We start from the raw sequence: 19894 nt of genomic DNA, 5'->3' as shown, positions 1-19894 counted from the left end.
TGACGGAGGGAAGGATGAAAGTTGGACAAGAAAAGAAGAAGGGAGGGATGAAGGACAGAAAAGCAAGGAAGGAGGAAAGTTGGACAAGGAAGGAAGGAGGGAAAGATCAATGCCAGACAATGGATAAATGAGAAGACAAAGAGGTAAGGATAGAAGGATGATTGCTGGACAAGGAAAGAAGAAAGGGTGAAAGTTGGACAAGGAAGGAAGGATTAAAATGGACAAGAGAAAAGGTGAGAAGGATAAAAGTTAGACAGAGAAGGAAGGACTGAAGGAAGAAAGTTGGACAAGGAGGAAGGATGAAATATGGACAAGGAAGGATGGAGGGAAGAATAAAAATATAGAAAAGGAAGGAGGGAAGACTTAATGCCAGACAATGAATGAATGAGAAATTATAATCAATGAGGTAAGGATCTGTCGGAAAAAGAAAAGACAGACAAAGAAAGGAATGAATGATAAGACAGACTGTGAGTGATTAAAGGATGGAAGGAAGAAAGGAAGGATAAAAGATGGACAAGAAAAAAACAGAAAGAAAGAACAGAAGGATAAATGACAAACCGTGAATGAATACAGATGATGAGGTATGGAAAGAAGGATGACATACAAGGAAGGAGGGAAGGGCGGTAGGAAGGATGAAAAACTGACTTGGATGGAATAATAGAAAAATAGGAAAGGAAAAAAGAAAGAAAGGAGTAAAAAATATTCATTTTTAATGATCTTTTAGATCACCTGGATACACTGGATGCTCTTTCTCTCACAGATTGTTTTATTTTTTTCATAATCTATAACTCATGGATACACAGTTGTCCAGAGTCTATGGTTGTGAAAACTGATTCAGATTAATTGATATAATCCTGATAAACCAAAAACTATTTGTGAATCCAAAAGCTCATTTACAACCCAAGTTGGGGTAATAAACACAACTCTGGCAACCCAATGTGTATGTTGGTTTTTAGTATAAATTCTGCTATTTTAAAAACATTTTAAGGCATTTTGATACTTGGACGGTGGTTATTTTTTTTCCATTCTCCTATGGACAGATTGATGGTATGATTACACTCGTCCTCCTGTCAGTCTCTTGTCTCTCATTTCTGACGATGCTAATTAATCAGAAGCGGGCCGCCATGTTGCTACGGGAGTAAAGCTCGGGTTCACTCGGAGGTCACAGCGATTGAGGATCAAAGGCTTTTCTGAAAGAAGGGAGAGCGCTCTTTCCTGCTCTCGCTTTCATTTTTTCCTGCAGTCAGTCGCTCTCTCTCTCTCTATCTGCCTCTCTCTCTCTCTCTCTCTCTCTCTCTCTCTCTCTCTCTCTTGATCTCTGTATTCGCTCTCTGAAAGAAGTGGCAGCGGTCCCTCCCGGCTGTTCCCCTTCTCTTTAGAAGGTCCTAAGAAGCTACACTCGATATCCTCATAACATGCGACACACACACACACACACACACACACACACACACACACACACACACACACACAAACAGAAGCAAAGTCAGGCTCTTTGGGGTTTGCAACCTGCACTTTTTAGTGCTTGTGTGGGAGTCGAACTGCACTACTAGAAACAATGGTGCAGTGATGAGGGGAGATGGAAAAGGAATGAAGTGAGAGCATGTGATGGAAAGAGGGAGGGAAAGAGCTAATTATGGCAGTGATGTGGGTTGATGCAAGTGAGTGAGCGGAGCATTCGTGTGCCAAAAGTCCAGAAAATCACTGGCATAGGTAAGTACACTTAGCATTATGAACCCTGTGTTATGTGAGTGTTACATAAGACATCGAGCGATCAGCTTTGTTTCACTTGTACTTCGAAAAACTGCTTCTGTTCCAACATCTGATCCAATGTGAGGAAATGTGGTGGAATGAAGCTGCTGCAATGGAACAGTCCAAGCAGGCAATAAAGGGGGAAGAGTTAAAGGTTTTTGTTTGAATTGTAAAGCAAACTGCTTTAATGTCAGACTTGAATATAGAATGAGAAATTCAAAAATGATAGAATAAAAAAAGAAAAAGATTGAGGATGAGAGGAGACACGAAATATAGAACTTTCGGCTTCTTCCATTAGGGGTCGCCACAGCGGCTCATCCATATTCATGATCCGCATGTTTGATTTGGCATGTTTTTTTACGCTGGATGCCCTTTCTAACGCAACCCTCCCCATTTATCCGGGCTTGGGACTGGCACTTAGGGTGCACTGGCTTGTGCAACCCTAATGGTTTGGGTCATTTCCCTGACCGGGGATCGAACCCGGGCCGCAGCGGTGAGAGCTCCGCATCCTAACCACTAGACCACCAGGGAACCTTGACATGAAATATAGAACATTTAAGAATAAAAGGAGATGCGAAAGAAAGAAAAGGTTTGAGGATGGGAGGAGACACCCAAAAAAATTAAGGAGGTTTGAGGATGAGAGATGTTCAAGAAAGAAGTTTGAGGATGAAAGAACACCCAAAATAATCGAAAGTTTGAGAATAAAAGGAGACATAAAAGTAAGAATAAATTTCAAGGATAAAAGAAGACATGAAAGAAAGTTTGAGGATGAGAGGAGACACAAAAGAAAAACAAAGTTCAGTTTTGAGAGGAGATGCAAAAGATAGAACATTTTAAGATGAAAGGAGATGCAAAAGAAAGCATAAAGTTCAAGGATGGGAGGAGATGCAAAAAAGAAGGTTTGAGGATGAGAAAAGATGTGAAAGCAATAAAGTTTGATGATGAGAGAAGACGCCAAAGAAAGAAAGTTTAAGGATGAGAGGAGACACAAAAGAGAAATATTGAGAATATAAGAAGATAAGAGGAGAAATAAAAGAAAAAAAGTTCAAGGATAAGAGGAGACATGAAAATAGAAAGTTTGAGGATTAGAGGACATGCCAAATAGAGAGAAATCTGGAGCGATAGATGGGGAAAGAGAGGAGAATTGAGACAGGAAATGTCAAAAGAAAGGAAGAAAAGAAAGAAAGAAAAAGTTTACAGAAGTTAACAAAAACAGATATTGTATAGGCAGAAAAAGAAGGGGAAATGTTGGGGGGCAGAACAAAGAATGACTGTAATTGAAATAAACCAGAAAGAAAGAAAAAGTGTAGGATGAAAATATTGAAAGAAAGTGAGAACTGAATGAAAAAAAAAAGTGTATACATGGAAGAAAAAAGAGGAAGAGAAAAAAAAACTGTATTTTACGATGCCTGCTAGTCACCGGTTGTCTTTTTCCTTCAGCTTCTTGCTACAGTGTGGAGTTCGGGTGCTGAGTGTGTGTGTGTGTGTGTGTGTGTGTGTGTATGTGTGTGTGATGAGAAAGAAAATGGAATTAACATGGATGAGAAAGCTCAAATTGTCCCACATGCTGATATTTAAATATAAAGCCGCTTTGCAAAACTAGCGTGACCCGCGCAAATGAAAATAAAGGAAGACCGCGCGTCTCGGTGTGACGCTCGCGCTGAGACTCACTGAAATGAGAGACGACCTCCGGGAAAAGAGAGAAAGGAAGTGGCATCCGAGCTGCTAAAGGGCCTAAATGCTAACATAAAAGCTTCGTGTTATCTTTGTCTCCACTTCCTTTATAGCCATTTTCTAATCCTGCTCATGCTTGTGCTCTCTCTCTCTATCTCTCTCTCTCTCTCTCTTTCTATCCCTCTCTCTAATCATCATTTACTCATTTTGGCTCTCGTGTAGAATGACGGTTCAATTTCTAATCTGTGAGCGCTCTGAGAAATATGTTTTAATTCCCTATAACTAGTCTGTTGTACCTCATACTTCTCTCTCTCTCTCTCTCTCTCTCTCTCTTGCTACTAAGAGTGCACTGAAGCTGTGAAAGGAAAGGGCTTTTAGATGAATGCTCAAGGACACTAAGAACTTCAGGTAGACAAGCAACAAAGCGTCCACAGAGGCAATAATCCTAATATATGTGCCCTCTGCCAGTCCAGTAACAGGAGTTAAGAGTCTGTTGGAGAAGTTTCCGGAAGGAAATTTCCAAGGTAGATGGCGCCAAATAGATATACGAGTAGATTTTGGGTGTCCTTCCTGGTTTGTTAAACACTGAGATTATTTAGAAAACAGAAAGGTTATATTTATTGGCACGTGCTTTAGGTGGACGTGAGAAACTGCTTCACCAACTTGTGATTCGATGTGTGGAAATGTTTTGGAAAAGAAATCCGGCTTTGGGATGTTGCTGTGACGGAATATTAACAGCCAATAAGGGTTGAAGTTTGGTTTGAGTCGATAACGTGTTCGGACATCTGAACACCTCTGTGATCGTGTCTCAGAGGAAGCATTAAAGGTTTTTTTCTTCTTTTTTAGAACCTACAACAAACTGGTTTCCTGCCAGAGGGAGTTTTAAGAGGAAGATATTTTAAAAGGAAACCATTTTCAATAAATTTGAGTGAGTGGAAGCAGGACAGACAGAAATAGAAAAAGAAAGGAAGGAAGGGAGGAAGCAATGAAGAAAGGAAGGGGGGAGATGAAGAAGGAAGGAAATAAGTCAAAGAGATATTGAAAAAAGAGAGGATGGATGGAAACAAGATAGAAAAGGATGGATGGATGGATGGATGGATGGATGGATGGATGGATGGATAGATGGATGGATGGATATATGGATGGATGAAGAATGACAAGGAAAGATGGATCAATGAAAGACAAGCAAAAAATGACAAATGAAAGAAATGTAAGGACAGATAAAAGACAGACAAGGAAAAAGGAGGGGCTGACAATAGATAAAGAAGAAGGAAGGATAGAAAACAGAAAGGAAAACAAGAGGAAAGGCGAATTGTGATTTTAGGTACGAAATAGAGGAAGGAAGAAAATTAAAGAGGGACAAAAAAGAAAATGAAAGAAAGAAAAGAACAATAAAATAATAAAAACAAAGAAAGGAAAAAATAATATGAAAGGGAAAAAGGAAAAACAGAATTTAAAAAGAAAATGAAAGAAAAATGACAATGAAAGAAAGAAAAAGTGAGAAAGAATGAAAAAAGAAAATTAAAAAGACAGAAAAACAAAAAGAAAATGAAAGAAAGAAAACAGAACGAAAAAAGAAGATGAAAGCTAAAAGAAAAAAATACAGAATGGAAATTAAAAGAAAGGAAAAATAAGAACAAAAAGGAAAATAAAATAGAAAGAAATAAAAGAGAAAGAAATAACAAAGACAGAAAGACAGAAAAATTTAAGGAAAGAAAAAAACAAAGAAAGAAAAATATATGATCGAAAGAAAAGGAACAAAAAAGAACAACAATCTTGAAAATAAACGAAGAACAAAAAAAGGAAAGAAAAGAAAGAAACAACAAAAAAAAGAAAATGAAAGAGAAAGAAAGGGGAAAAAAACAAAGAATGAAAAAAATAAAAATGAAAAAGAGAAAGAAAAAAAGATTTAAAAAAGTAAATAAAAGAAGGAGACATTTTTCTTGTTTCAGATGGTTTTATGTCAGAGCTCTTACTGAACTGAAGTGATCCATTGAATAATATAAAAATCAACAAACATGAATTTGAAATGTTTTAAATAATCTTTTAAATGTATCTTCAAAGGTTTCGTTGCTACTCGCTCCTGAACAGCAGCTACTGCGCCACAGTTTCCAACAATAATCTGATCAGCTTCAGCTTCTGATAAAGTTCAGTGCTTTGTGATTCCCAAAAACATCTTCATTGATACCTTCAATGCAATTTTTTCCCGCTAGCTTTTTTAGGGCCTGGCACAGTCCTTCTCCATGTAATCTCTCACGTGTCATGTGATCAGGCTGTATCTGTAAGACTTGTAGTCAATATTATTTAAGAAATCATAGCAGGACAATAGACACAAGACGAAACCCAAAACAAAAACACTTGGTGCTGGTTGCTATAGGAACCACGATGTGTATTCAGAAGCATACAGTACTTTTTTGACAGTTATGCTGAAAATGTGATTTCCTCCATGATGATCACAATGAGCATATTATTTTTATCATAACCTCCACATACTGTACACTTTCCTGGTAATGAACCTCACCATACATTCTGTACACGTTTCCAACCACAACCTTCAGCATATCTTTTGGCCACAACCTTCACGTATTGTACACTTTTCTGGCTACAAACTTTAGAATGATGGTGACCTAAAAGAGGGGGCTGCATTTCCTATGCACTTTTTTAAAACTTGCCCAAAAAAAACCCGTTGTTTGAAACGGTTAGCTGAGAAAAGATTCTTACTTATTTTTAAACAAGCTCTGAAAGAACCAAAAAAAAATCTGCGGTTGGTCTGCCAATTCCTTCTCCTTATAAAAGTAGATTGTTCTTAGCTGAACTGAAATATACCACCAGATTAATCAGCTTTCAAACCATAACACCCTATTCATTCATTCCTAACATTTTTAGAAAAAAAAAAGCTTTGCAATATATATTTTAGCAGATTTCTTGCAGTTTGTTTTTATCTGCGAAAACCCGGCTAAACCCGCCTCTAGGCAGCGACGCCGCGAGGTGCTTAGGCCCGTAGCGGAATATTTCTCTAGGAGTCGTGGCGAATGCAGAAAAGAATGTCGTTCACCAGAATCTATGTACGAATCTGATTTTCACTCTGGAGCTATTTGTGATTGATTCGAAAACATTTCAAATTCTTGCCTTGTATTACTATTAACACGTTACAAAAAAAAGCTGCACTTTTTCGAAATAAACAAAACAAAAGTTCTCAGAATACAAAGAACATCAGACAGATCAAACACTCTGAGAAGTGAAAGGATTTTCATATTCATTTCATATTCTTCTTTTAGAAGCACAGTCTCTGTGTGTTGGACGATTGTGTGTGTGTCTTTTGTTCACCTTCAGGAAGGGTAATTAACACACACACACACACACACACACACACACACACACACACACACACACACACGTGCACTTCAACATTTGCTCTCCCCAGAAATACATGCTTACACTCCACAGGTTACAAGGGCACACAGTTGAATGCAGCGCTGCACGCTAATTCTACCTCAAGCTTTTTTTTTATCTCCTGCCACTGCCTGTGGAAGATCTTCAAGAAGGAAAATATGCTCTTCCTTTTTCCAGGTGTCAGCTGTGACCCAGGGTCCTCCTAAGAAAAGCATCCAGCTCCTACACACTCTCTGCAGCAACAACATACACTCATACCTGGTCCACCAGTTTGTATCACATAGCTAGCATGATCTTTATGACCTTCAGGCCAACCAAACTCAATCTAACAAGGCCTTGGGACTCCGGGTTTTCGTCTGGCTGATCAGACACGAAGCACTCCCTCACCCTCCGGCTCACACTTCGAGCCTTTTGAAGGTTCTAGACGTGTGACATATCTGTTTTCGGCTCACTTGAATGACGGGGAAGTTTGCTAATTAGCGAGAAGCTGTGCAGCAATTCATCACAAGGATGCCATCTCAACAGCTGGTCTATATGACAAGCCGTCAAAACCAACCTGGGAAAGGAGGAGGGTGTGCTACTGATGTCGCACTGAACAAGTGGACTGCAATGAATTGTGCATTAGCCTTGTGTTTTCCCCACAACAGGCTAAAAGATGAGCCTTGACGATGAAGTGTACACCAAGAGTAATGTACTAGTAGAAAAAAAAGAAAGTTTTTATGAAAGGAGGTGTACATAAAGCTTTAAAGCCTGCGCTCATCTCGCAAAGTGAAACTCTCCCACTTTCTTTTTCAAGCCTTTAATTTCCACACTGGCTTTCTGTCGAGACTCGCTCTAACACGCCGTAAATAAGCTCCTGCCTGTGAACGTGTGTCGCTCCAACGATCCTTTATTTATTCATACATTCACTTTGCAGACGAGGAATAAAGATAAAACTTCCATTCAAAAGTCTCTAGAAATGATACTGGTTATGACAGGATAAGAGACCCAGGTTTTTAAACCATCACTGCTTTATATCAGAGAGAGATAGAGAGAGAGAGAGAGAGAGAGAGAGAGAGAGAAACAAACGGACGGACGGACGGACGGACGGACGGACGGACAGACAGACAGACAGACAGACAGACAGACAGACAGACAGACAGACAGACAGACAGACAGACAGATAGATAGATAGATAGATAGATCACTATGTTGTGCAACTTCCAGAAATGCAAATAGTAGCATTGTGCACAGTCTTATTCTTCCTTTTCCTTTTTTTTCTTCTTCTTTTTTCCTCTTCATGTTTTTCCTGTTTTTCTTTTTTCACTTCATGTTCTTCCTCTTCTTTTTTAGCTTCTTTTACTATGTATTTTTCCTCTTAATGTTCCTCCTCTTCTTCTTTTCCCTCTTCATGTTTTTACTCTTCTTCTTTACCATCTTTTTGTTCTGCATCTTCCTCTTCTTTTTGTCCATCTTCTTTCTATACTTTTTATCTTCTTTATTGCCTTCGCTTTCTTCTTTTCTAATCCTTCTTCCTTTTCTCTGTTCTTCTTCCTCCTCTTTATCATTATCTTTCCCCACTTCTTTTTCGTGTTCATTTTTCTCATTCTCTTCCTTTTCTTTCTTCTACTTCTCCTCCTCTTCAGCATAATTTTTCCTCTTAATTTTCCTTTTTTTCCTCCTTTTTTTCTTTTCTTCTCTTTCCTTCTCTTCTGTTTTCCTTCATTTTCTTCTTTTCTCTGTTATTATGTTCATCTTTCTCCCCTCTTCCTTTTTCATCTCCACTCTTCATCCTCTTTTCTTCTACTCCCCAATTCCTCAACCTTTCAACCCCTTCTCTTATTTTCATTCATCCTCTTTTTCTTTTCTTTCTCTTTTGTTCTCTCTGTTTTTCTTTTTTTCATCTTCTTGCTTCATCATTTTCTTCTTTTATGATTAAAGATGAATTTGATCTGCATCCTGAAACTCAGTTTCAATTTTTTTTTATTATTATTGTTAAACACGTCTCTTTTTCCTGTTCTGTCCCCCTGAGCTGGTAATACATTTTGTGAAACATAAAATACATTTTTTAAACTCGTGAATAAATCGAACACGGCAAAAGAAAATGTTGCCTTCTTCTTCTTCTGCTGCGTCTCAACTGTAATAAATGTGTGTCAAAAGTGGAACACAAGGAAAAAAACACCTTTCTTCTTTCTCGTCTTGTTTTTTGTAGACGTCTTCCTTTTCTGTTGATCTTCTTTTCTTTATTTCTACTTCCTATTCCTTCTTTCTTCTGTAAATGAACTGAAAAAGGGAAAATGAATGGCAGGGTAGAACTTTTTTTTTTCTTCTTCTCCTGGTTTTCTCCAGTCTGAGATGTTAATAAATGTACAAAAAATAATAATTAATGGGATTTTTTATGCTTCTCGAAGTTCTTCCTCTCAGTTGTTAATGAGATAAAAATGAAGAAATAATTGTTTTCTTCTTTGTAGTTCATCTTTTTCTTCTTGTTCTTTAAGGTCTTGATTGTTCCGGCTGTAAAAAAGGAATGCAGATTTTTTCTTTTCATTTTTCTACCAGCTCACTATCTCTCTTTCTCATCTCTGTTTTCCTTTCTCATTCTCTATAGCACACTGTCACTATTTACAGCTCTCTCTCTCTCTCTCTCTCTCTCTCTCTCTCTCTCTCTTTCTCTCTCTTACTTTCTTTCTGTTTTTGCTCGGTTTCTGCCTCGATCACTTTCACTTTCTTTTGTTCTCTCTCTGTCTGTGTCTCGCTTTCTGTTTTTGTCTGTCTCTGCTCTCTGTCTGTCTATCTCTGTCTTTTACTCTCTCTCTCTGTCTATCTCTGTCTTTTACTCTCTCTCTCTGTCTATTTCTGTCTTTTACTCTCTGTCTCTGTCTATCTCTGTCTTTTACTCTCTGTCTCTGTCTATTTCTGTCTTTTACCTCTGTCTCTGTCTATCTCTGTTCTTTACTCTCTGACTTTGTCGTCATCCTGCTCTCTTTCTCTCTCTCTCTCTTTCACTATCCTACTCACTCTCTGCTATCTTTCCCACACTCTATTTTTCTCTCTATCTCTGACTTTTACTCTGTCTTTGCCTTTCTCTATCACTCTCTTTCTATGTCTATCTCTCTCTCTATCTGTCTCTGCCTCTCAATTTGTCTGCCTGTATCACACTTACTCTCTCTCCGTCTCCTGCTCTCTGACTTTTTCTCCATCACTCTGTCTTTCTCTGCCTCAATCACTCTGTCTCTCTCTGCCTCAATCACTCTATCTCTCTTTTCTCTGTCTGTCTCCCTCCCTCTCTTGCTCTCCTTTTCCCTCTTTGTTGTTACTGTTGGTTCGAATCTCCAGACTCTGACATTCAATCGTGTTTTGATGTTCCTGTAAAGCTTACAAATGCACTTAGCACTCAGTAGCCACAACATACATTAGGCAGCCCCTCTCTTCTTTCTTTCTCTCTCCTCCCCTCTCTTTCCATTTCTCTCCTCCTCTCCCCTGGCCTTCTTTTCCTTTTCTCATCTCTCCTGCTTTCCACTCAATCGCCCACATCACCCCCCGTGTGCACAAGTCACCGGTGTGTGCAGGCGCCCGCACGCCGCTCCCGAGGTCACCCGCGACTCAACGAGTCATGCGTAATTACTGTTATTTATAGAGCGAGTCAGCTTTCTTACTGGGTTTGTTTTTTGAGAGTCTCTTGTGGCAGCATGGAGAGAAAAAGAGAGAAAAAAATAGAGAAAAATGTCTATCATGCCCTACTCTTGCCTCGTTAATATTACATAAACTCCTATGCAATACATAAATAAAGAAAATAGAGCTGTACATTATGGAAAAAACACATCATTGTTTAAAACACGATTGAAACGCACTATTCGGCATGTTTCAAATCATCGGGCCGTGCATTTCACACCCTGTCCTTCAGTGGTGTCCTACCTGAATCAATCCACCTCTTAACACATCACGCCACGTCTATAGAAACCATTAATATTATAGAGAGAAGCAGTATAACAGAGCGCTGCGTCACAGACACGAATCTCATACAGTGAGAATGAATATCATTACTGAAGCGAGAAACCCAATGAACACAATTCAACACGTCTCCTTGCATTGTAGCCACAACTGCACCTCCCGCATACATCATCTCTAGCAGAAACATCAATATTAAAAATAAAAATAATCCGGATTTCCTGGAGATTTGAAATTAATGCAAATGGTGTTTTTCTGCAAATTACATTAAAGTTAAAATGGTTCATAAAAAAGCTTAACAACTGCTTTAAACTGTTTTGACCGTCCTTTCCTCACAAAAAGTCCCTCCTGTAAATATCCTTGTAAGTGCGACCGAATCAATTTCTTCTCCTCTGTCTGCCATTGTGGAATGAAAAAAAAAAAAAAAAAAAAAGCTATTAAATCCGCAGGAATATATCTAAGCTTGTACAGTTTGCTCTGCTCTGACCAGCTCACATTCTGATCATCCAATCAAAGGACGTGAAGAAAAATGCGAGAAAATGTAAATGGTTGTTCTTTACATGTACTTTACCCTATAGGAGCTCACAATGTTGATTCTGAAGCCTTATGGCAGATTCCTTTGACGCTGGCAACAAGTGATGGCTGAAATATGATTGGATAGAAATGTTAGCGTAAACAGACACTACTGAAAACTACTGCAAATGAAGAGATACACTATTGGGAATAATTTAATTCATATTTATGGAAAAAATATATTACGTAATGGTATTTAGGCCAGGGGAAAAGGCTTTGCTGGCCCTGATGGCCCTCAACATCAAAAAAACAAAAATTTGCCCAATGCTGCCACTGGTGGGTTAAAGTCTGTGAGTTGCTGAGCAGAAGATTGGGGTTCCAGCTGAAACAAGCTTGAATATGTGAAGAAAGAATTTCGAAATGAGTCATAATGGAAAATTTCTGTTTTATCTCTAAAACTTCACTTCAAATCACTGCATATTTAGAATACATCATCTGTTGCCTCAGCTCCTGATTTCCTGATTAGCGCTCATGAACGAGTCTTTAATGTGACTCAGAAGAACGATGATGATGAAAATGATTCTTCATTTTCTACCTGACGCACATAAGGTAAGCGACAATCTTCGTAGATTATGTACAGGAAACAGAATTGAGTAGTTCATCTCGTGAGTCATCTCGTCCGAGTCGTTCGTTCTTTTGTCACGTGACCCGTAGTCGCTATGCAGTTATATATATTTATATAAAATATTAGAACTATATTTAAAATTCGTAGACGATAAGAGATCTGTTTATTGAAAATGTAATATTTTATTTGGTTTTTGATTAAAGGAACAAAATGAACCGCAATTCATTTTGATGAACAATATTCAAAGAACCAAGTCACTAAAATTATCTGATCCCCAAAAGATCACTGTTCTCTCTCTTATTTTTTTCTTAAAAAAAAAAAAAAAACACAGCCAAGATCACTTGTTAAAATAGTATATTATCGTTTAAAGTACTGATTGAAATTAATTGAATTATAATGAATTAATTTCTGGAATGTTTCTCAACATCCTCTTTCCATGCAATGCTGGTTAACCAAAAATTTGATTCCGAAAAAATTCGAAAAAGCTCTTTAAGGAGGGGGAAAAATGAGATATTATCCAGTTATCCAGGATTGAATAGAATATGAATAATTGAAAAGCGTGTCTGGCTGCTTGTGCAGATTCCATCGGTTTCGTCCTTGTCGCGAGGTTTAGCCCTCGCTTAAGGATCAGGCTCAGTTCAAGGTGAAAAACTTTGTATACACAAATGGCCCTCGACCTTTCCTATAACTGCGTGTGTAGCGTTGTCTCCTCCCCCTTTCACCGCAGGACTTTATTGCCAAACTGACAGCAAGGCAAATTAGCCAATAGACAGGTCTAACGCGGACTCTCATGCTCACCTCGTCGATTAGCTTTACGCGCGAATATACGGCAATATTAATAACCCTGAACCTGAGGAAGAGGGGAATAAAAAAAGGCAAACATTCATTATCTGTATAATGAAAATGATTATTGTCAGACTACCTTTCCATCACTTTATCATGAAAATGGGATTCCAATAATGTCTCAGGAAATTAAATCGAGCAGGTTGAGGAGTTGAGGCTATTGGGAAGTAAATTGATTTGATGAGGGAGTCCGGCGCCTCATTCTTAGCCACCGCCATCTGATGGAGATAAGAGAAAGGTGTGTGTGTGTGTGTGTGTGTGTGTGTGTATGAGACTGCGCCATCCATTTGTTGCTTAGTCTTCTGACAGGAACGCAAACAGCTAGCGGGTTGTTGTCAGTGTTCATTAGCTTCTCAGTCTTTTCTCTTTGCAAGTGTGCTCCGAGTGTGTTGTGTGTGTGTGTGTGTGTGTGTGTGTGTGTGTGTGTGAGGATGGGAGGCGTCGTATAACAAGCAGACTGCGTTACAGGCTGTCACCACCTTCAGAGTCCCATCCCATTATAAACCTAAACAGCTTCTTCTTCTTTTTTATATTCTAGCTCTCTTATTAGCTTGGTGTGAAGGAAGAAAGAGGACGATCTCACTTACTGGTTTGCTTTTATGTGTATGGACGATATTTCCCGAATATTTTTAGATTGTAGCCATGAGTTTTAATGCCAGATGTCCCCCCGGAGCGACGGCGTTGTGACATCTGTTAGCTCTGTTTTATTAGCAGCCCACATCACTGTCTTGTTGAGTGTGTGTGTGTGTGTTTTGTCGCTACGATCCCCGTTTTGTGTGTGTGTGTTTTGTCGCTACGATCCCGTTTTGTGTTACGAGTTTGAAACACATGACTGCATCTTCGTCCTGACAGCCACCTGCGTGGCGTCGCGTGATGACAGCTATTCGCACGTTTTTTTTTGGTTGAGTTTTATGCGTTAGCGCCTAAGCAGCGTGTTTTTTGTGTGTTTTTTTTTTTCATTTTGACAACGACATGATGTGTGCATTTCAGTGAGACGTCGCAATCATGACGAAATTGCTTCAGTTATCGAGTTGTAATTGCAGAAGATACCACACGAAGACAAAATCACAGCACTGATTGATTCGCAGAACAGCTGTCTCAGGTGTGTGTGTGTGTGTGTGTGTGTGTGTGTGTGTGAGAGAAACCCATCATCTCTCTACAAATCCTAATTTCTGTTTAACAGGGCTAGACCACACACACACACACACACACACACACACACCTGTTACAGTGGATGTTTTGTAAAAGAAAAAAAACATATCATCGCTTAAATTTGAGAACAGAAAAATGTTCACTATGTGGACAAAAGTTTGTGGGAACCTGAGCATAAGATTAGTATGTGTTTCTTTTTAAACATCTCATTTCACATTTAGGCTCCATTTGCTGGAGATTTGTGCTCATTGTAAGGTCAGGTACTGATGAAGGTGAGGTGAGGAGGCCTGGGGTGCAGTCAGCATTCACAGAGAAGAGGTTGAGGATCTATTGCAGAAGATATCATATATCATCACTGAAAATTTTGGAAATAAAATCATGCAACATACTGTAAATATTTCTTTTTCTGATGCTCAGATGTAGCTCACTGGGTAAGATGTTGGATTTCTGATCAGAAGGATGTGAGTTTGAATGCCACCAGCTCTAAACTGCCTCTGTGTGCCCTTGAGCAATTACCTTAATCCTTAAGTGCTCAGTTGTATGAATTACAAAATTGTCAAAGTCGCTTGAGATAAGGGCGTCTGCCAAATGCCATATATGTAAATGATGGTGATCTTTAAGAAATTTGGATGATTCAGAAATCCCTGCTGGACATGTGACATTTTAAAATATTTCAAATTGCAGAATGTTTAAGTAACACCCCCCCCAATTGTGGAAATTGACCAATTGTGGAAAAAGAATTTTGAAATTTTGCAGCATTAGATAAATAATTTTACTTTGCAATGGAAAAAACAACAAAAATTAATCGTGACAATTCCACATATTGAGGGAGTGAATAAATGAACGAAGGAATGAAGACATTTATTAAAGTATGTAAGTTTAACAGTAAAGTAGATCATACTGTATCTTTGGAAAATTAAATGTAAAACACACACTTAACATACAGATCTGTATTAAGAAAAAATGCAACAACTAACAAATGTGAACTATTTAAATTTTCCCATTTATTTAATTTGATTGAATCACTTTAATTTGTGCAAATTTAATTGATTGATTACTCAATTTAATCAATATAATAAAGTGCATTGCATTAATTGGGTTATACGATTACTTTTTTAAAAAATATATATTTAAAATAATTTTTTTATAGAATTTAATCAAGCAGGCATTGAATAAAAAATTTTTTTTTTAAATGTTGATGATCACAAATGGTAGTAGTAATAATACACTGCATTAAAAAAAAAAAAAAGAAAAAAAAAAATCTACAAGCAATTTTGTTTTGCATTTCATTTCCCCATATATACCGATATTGAACCGAACTGAACCGACCTGTGAATTCTGTGTAACGTTGCACCCCTAATTAATAAATAAATATATACATATACATATATGTATATATAAAATCAGTGGTACACAAAAAAGTGGAATCACATATAACTGAGTTAGTGTTTAAAGTTGCTTTGGAGAAGTTTGAAACACCTCCCACTGAGTGCAACAAAATCAAAACAACACTTTTTTTCCCTGCATTTCACACACACACACACACACACACACACACACACACACACACATATTTCCATCTCTGGAGTCGTGCCACAACGCCTATGCTTTTACACCTGAAAATCCATTTTTACGACATTCCACCTGTTCACTTGCCCAAACGGGGAAAAAAAAAAACCTTCAGAGCTCAGTCCAAGAATTACTTTTTGAGCTTTATGGTCAGTGGCTTGCTTCATTTAAACTGTGTTACTCCTTATTAGACTCTGCGATTACAATTACGGCCCGGGTTTATTCGGAAGAGTGCGGCGCAATGAAATACGATACTAAAAGGAGGCAAATTTATTCCAATAATCTGTGATATAGCTGCACGGCTCCATGGCCTTTTCCCAGAGAAATAAGGTGCTATTAAATTGCGGGGAATGGCAGCGACGTGGCCGATCGACGAGCGTTATCGTGGCCTACACGGGAGCCGATAGTCAAGTCGCAAAAGAGGTTAATAGCGCTTTATGGAAATGATGTGGAAAGGCTTGAGAGTTGAAGGCCCCCGTACGGTACCTTTCTTCTGCCTGAATGATATCCTGTATTATCTTTTTATGGCCTTCTCTCGCTACACTTTTACGTTTGTTGGCTGATCTGGAAATTAGATTTTGTGAAAAAGGAGGTTGGGGCCGAGGTGAGCACTTCTTTCCGTTGCTGACAATTTGCAACGTGTTTGAATAAGGCGTGTATGGCACGAAAAGGGAGCGACAAGTACACCCCGAGGTCACACATGAGTTTTGGAACTAGATGTTAGTGATCCTGGAGTGTCAGCAGTTGTTTGTGCAAGCTTGTTTTGAACACCTTGAAATGAGTTATAATGGAGCAGTGGAAAGGAGATGAGAGTTTGCTAAGAATGGTGCTTTTAAGAATGGTGAAGTGTGTGTGCTGCGCAAAGGGAATTTACGTGTCATTACCATTTAGGATGTCATAATTGTGTCATGCCTATTTGATGTCTTTACTGAGGCCGATGCGATTCGCATCTCGATGCATAGCCAACGATACGATACTTTAAAGATAGATATGAAGCAGCTCCTGGTAGAATGCGATACAGTTCACCTCTATTACAATGGCGTGCAATATGAATGCGATACAAAGCAATACGATGCAGTAGAAAATATATGATTCACTTTTATTTCTTTGGTTCAGACAGACAGCAAATCATAAATTTACTTAATTTACTTAAAAAACCTCTGCCATGTAAATAAATATTCTTTGTGACTCTCAGGACATGCCTCGGTCATATCCAAGTAAAAGCAGTAGTGCTGAGAAAACGCTCTTGAGAAACAGTTTAGCAAGAAGAAATCAATCTCTATATTAGATATTGGTCACTTTTCTAAATAATAAAAGTAAAGCAAATCTACTAATAATTGCGATTATGTTAAAACGCATCGCGGTACAAATGCCAACTCGCAACCGATTTACACTTTTTAAAATCGATGCATCACATCGTTAACTTTTATTCCAATGCACAGATGCGAATCGGTGAATCTTACCACCCCTACTACCTGACCTTATTAAGTCCTTTGTGGATGAATGAGCACAAATCTTTACAACACCCTCCAATATCTAGTGGCAAAAGTCAGAAAAGTGGAGGATTTAATGGCGAAACTAAATGTGGAATAGGATGTTCAAAAAGCGCATACGAACTTCACGGTTAGATGTCGACATATTTTTGTCCATATAATAACACTTCTTTCATCTTCTACCTTCTACCTTGCTTTCATCTCAAACATCAACCACCATAAAGCCTCACTAAATTCATCTGTGCAGCTGTTTACTGCAGTTCAATATAGTGAAGTCAGTGTACAGAGGCAGATCCAAGTTATGTGCACTTGGTAATAAAAGCACTTGCCCTGATTCTGTCACTGTATAGGATATCCGAGTTGGCCTCTGTGCATACTTATGCTGTCAGAACAAAAGATAGTGTTGAGGCAATATTTTTTTTATTCTCAAAGGTATGAGCAATGTAAATGTTCTCACAAAAAATACATCAGCGGTCCTTTAGGACCAATTAAACACCTTAATGATGTTCCTGTACAATTATCTTCATATGACTTAAAGTACAAAGGCATAGTCTTCAGGGGAAGACCTCAGCGAAGTGTTATTAGTTGTGTTTTTTTTTTTTTTTATTGTGTTTGCATTTTGTAAAGGCAGGTGTGGAGTCTGGTTTGTGCGCGAGATCGTCTTAAGAAAATCGCTGTTTGGAATTGGCTGTGCGTAAAGGTGTAAAAAGAAGAGAAATGAATGAGAATTGTACATAACAATCTAAAGTGAGTCAGAGTAAAGCGATGGATGGATGGATTGATGGATGGATGGATGAATGAAGGAAAGGATGGATGGATGGATGGATGGTGCAGATACACAGCAATGAAATGCTGTGAAAAGTGCAAATTGAAGCAATTTTTTAAATTGTTAATTGCAGTTAAATATGCAAATATATGTACAGCATGTAATATATGTGGATAAATGTACAGCAAATAAATATAAAGGCTAAAGCAGTGAAAATGTTTGAGCTGTTGAGGAGGTACAGCTCTGTGACCTCAGTCGTATTGTTCTCTCACATCAATCTGTTCTCTTGCTATGCTAACAGGCTAATAGGGACAGGTTTTTGGGACAACTGACTTGACAAGATACGCTTGGGTTGGAGTTTGTAGATCTCCTGCTATAGAGCTCTGACCTCAACCCTAATGAACAACATTGGGATGAATGTGAACACGCACTGCACCCTCGACCTCCTCACCTCCCCTACATCAGTATTTGACTTTACTTTTAATACCCTTGTGGCTGAATTATCACAAATCTCCATAAGCTCACTCCCAAATCCTGTGGAACATCTTCCCAGAAGAGTCACGGTTATTAAAACAGCAAATGGAGACTAAGTGTGGAATGGGATGTTCAAAAAGGACATGAAATTTTTGTTTTCTGTCAGAAATTTCATAGTGATAACTTTATAGCTTTGTGTTTATCAAACCAAAGGTCTTATTACAAGACCTTAACACCATCATGAATTCAACCATCTTCCCAAGCTTTCTGCGAGCAGAAGCATTTCCTTGAAAAAGGCGTTGACCTTAACACGATGCCCTCTGAAAGAGCTTCCCTTCAACCTGTGCAACAAGTGCTATTCATTATGCATTATATCTGATGTGTAATGTGCAGGACTAAAATGATTTATGGAAGTTGTTAAATCGTGGCCATGTATTATTGAGCAGGATAGAAAAAGGTAGCTGTAAATCTTAGTCATGCAACACAGTGCAATGCCTGGTAGGGTGCATTGTTTCCTGTGTTTGATATCATGTAAGCTTGATTACATGCTTAGATCAGGAGACAGGAACACTAGCTGGTCTGCTAGCTCTTTTTTTTTGTAATACCTGTAAAACTAATTGAAAATTTATAGCTGCTCAATTACATGTACTTGTCTACCAGTGTTTGACCAACTTAACTTAATTTAGGTTTATAATTCTAATTTTAGGGGTTCATATGGGACAAGCCATGAAACTTCATCAACACGTTAAATATTTGGTAATTTTGGTATCAGTTGAGAAACATTGCCAAATTAAGTGCATTTATGTCAAAAGTGCATATGGAGATGATTATACATGGTTTTATTTCCTCCAGCTTTGATTATTGCAATTCTCTTTTTACGTGTCTTAATAATTCATCCCTGAAACGAATTCAAGTGGTCCAAAATGCTGCTGCTGAGCTCTTAACCAAGTCATTAAAGAGATCTCACATAACACCAATTTTGTTATATTTAGAATTTAATTTAAAATTCGTGTCTTAGTGTTAAGAGCATGGCATGGTCAAGCTCCTGTCTATATAAATGAATTATTGCAACTTTATCATTCCAGCAGGAATCTGAGAGCCTGCAGACAGATCTTACTAGTTGTTTCTCGCTCTAGATTAAAGACCAAATGTGACTGTGCCTTTGAGGTAGTTGTTCCCAAGTTGTGAAATGCTCTTCCCTTGGATATCAGATCTGTAATCTCTGTGGACACTTTTTTAAAAAGCTGCTAAAACTTGTTTAAACCTGCCATGTTTTGAATGGTTTGCTCTGTTTTTTTGTGTTTTATTTTTTTTTTATTGTTCTCTTGTTCTTTTTTTTTTCTATCTTGGATGTAAAGCACTTTGTGATGCTATAGAAATAAAGTACTTGCTTACTTAAACCTGTGAGACCATTGTGCACCGATGAAAGGATGCAAATGAAGATAAATGCATTGTATTTGCATAAATGCATGTATCTGTAAACAATGTTTAAACATATCCCAGATATTTAACAAATGGCAAATCTACTATTGCTACCCCAAAGTCCAATAGGTATAAAGGGTCTTTTCCCAATCTCTCTTGAAAAAGGTAAAAAACTCCTTGTCTTGATAACATGAAACTACAAAGTACCTACTTCTTGTTCTGTTCTAAAGACTTTCATTTAAATTAATTTCATTTGCCAGATATTCATATCCATAGCAACTTACAACTAAG

At 38.1% G+C, this 19894-nt stretch overlaps 1 long non-coding RNA gene across 2 annotated transcripts in view; it reads left to right on the top strand.

The window, feature by feature from the left end:
* The first annotated feature begins 1580 nt into the window (after positions 1 to 1580).
* The window catches only part of LOC124378305, a 51891-nt gene continuing 33577 nt past the window's right edge, over positions 1581 to 19894 (top strand). For both annotated transcript variants that reach the window (XR_006924198.1, XR_006924197.1), the window contains exon 1: positions 1581 to 1713. This is a non-coding gene — a long non-coding RNA (uncharacterized LOC124378305). The remainder of the gene's footprint in view (positions 1714 to 19894) is intronic.

Source organism: Silurus meridionalis, chromosome 24 (genome assembly GCF_014805685.1).
Source record: "Silurus meridionalis isolate SWU-2019-XX chromosome 24, ASM1480568v1, whole genome shotgun sequence".
Classification (NCBI taxonomy): domain Eukaryota; kingdom Metazoa; phylum Chordata; class Actinopteri; order Siluriformes; family Siluridae; genus Silurus; species Silurus meridionalis.
This window is presented reverse-complemented; position numbering and strand designations above follow the sequence as displayed.